This window comes from Equus asinus, chromosome 26, assembly GCF_041296235.1.
Source record: "Equus asinus isolate D_3611 breed Donkey chromosome 26, EquAss-T2T_v2, whole genome shotgun sequence".
Classification (NCBI taxonomy): Eukaryota; Metazoa; Chordata; class Mammalia; order Perissodactyla; family Equidae; genus Equus; species Equus asinus.
The window spans coordinates 24,765,704-24,767,511 of record NC_091815.1 but is presented as its reverse complement, the minus strand read 5'-3'; positions in this window follow the sequence as shown (position 1 = coordinate 24,767,511).

The following is a 1,808-nucleotide window of genomic DNA, read 5'->3' as shown; positions in this document are numbered from 1 at the left end:
TGTTAAAGGCACTAATCTCATTCATGGAGACTCCACCCTCATGGCCTGATCACCTCCCAAGTACCTTAAAATACCATCCAAATACCATCACATTGGGGATTAGGTTCCAACATGGATTTTGAGGCGACTCAAACATTCAGTCAATAGCATCATCTTTAGAGTTAATGACAGTACCTACCTAACGGAGTTGGAGTGAGGACTTAATGTGTTCATCCAATCCACAAGTCAAAAATCCACTTCCAAACCTGTCCCCATCCCTTCCCATGATGGTCTTCCCCGCCTCAGTGAACAGCACTACCAGTACTCAGTCCGGCAGCCGGAAAATGGGGAATTCTTGATTCCTCTCTCCCCTTTGTGCTTCATTCAGTTCATCAACAAATCCTGTTGGGTTGTATCGAAATACACCTGGGTTCTGCCTGGCTTCCTTATCCTGCCCACTATCACCAGCTGGTGCAGCCATCATCCTCACTCTTGCCGACCTCACCAGTAGACTACTATCTTCCCTTCTCCTTCTGTAATCCATCCTCCCCGCCACTGGACGACTCTTCTTAATGTATAAATAGGACCATTAGCTATAAACTGCTCTTATAATAAAATCAAATTCCTTCACCGTGTCCTACAAGGCCCCTGCGCACCTTTTCTGACTCATTTCCTATCGCTGTCCTCCTTGCCAATTATGATTTGGGAATCTGATCTTTCAGTTTATTGAACGTCTCAAGTTTCCCCACTTCAGTCCTTGGCAATATGCTGTTCCCTGCACTCGTCACGTGACTGGCTGCTTCTCATCCTTCAAATGTTAGCTTACATGTTACTACCTTAGAGAGGCCTTCCGTGACCACCTCACTTAAAATAGGTTCCCTCTGTCCCAGACACTTGCTTCCCTCCTTCCTCCCTAGCATTTATTACACTTTAAAATTACTTTTGCTTGACTTTCTGCCCAGTTAGAAATAACTCAAGGGCAGATACTGTGTTTGCTTCATTCACCACTTTATTCCCAGAACCTAGCACATAGTTGGTGCCCAGTACATATTTGTTGAATGAATAAATGACCAACCAAAAATGTAGAGGAAAGATTTGTGACATACCTAAGAAAGGATTAATATCCACAATATGCAAAGAGCTCCTTCAAATCAATAAGAAAAAGACAACAGCCCAATTAGAAAAAAATGGGTTGAGGATATAAACAGACAATTGACAGAAAAAGAAATCTAAATATGATGAATGCAATCAGTATGTCAGGTTATTCATGAAAAGTATTTCTGAGCTTCACAACAACCCTGCAAAAGAGTATAGATATAAAGAAATGGGCTTAGTGGGGTTAAATAACTTGCCCAAGGGCAAACAGCTTGTAGTGATGGGACCTAGATTTGAGTCCAGCTATGTCTGTCACTAAAGCCAGTCCTTCCCTCTGAATCTTGCTGTTGAGTCTCACCCAGGCTCAATTTCCTTCCAAGAAAAAGAATCGAGAGATCCTAAAAATAAAGAAGAAAAACGAATAATCCAATAGAAATAGGCAAGAGATCTGAATAGTTCTTAGAAAAAAGAAATACAAATGGCACTTAAAGATAAGAAATTCTTAGTCTTGCCCATATTAAGAGAAATGCAAATTAGATTACCTCAAGACACCACTCCTCACTTATCAGATAGCCAAAAACACAAAAACTCGACAATCTAATTTATTAACAAGACTCTGAGGACAAGAATACTTTCACGTGTTCCCAGGGGGAATGCAAAAATGTGTAAGTCCAATTCAGGGAAATTTGGCAGTATCTTGCAAAATTACAGATGCATTTTTCTCTTGACCTAGC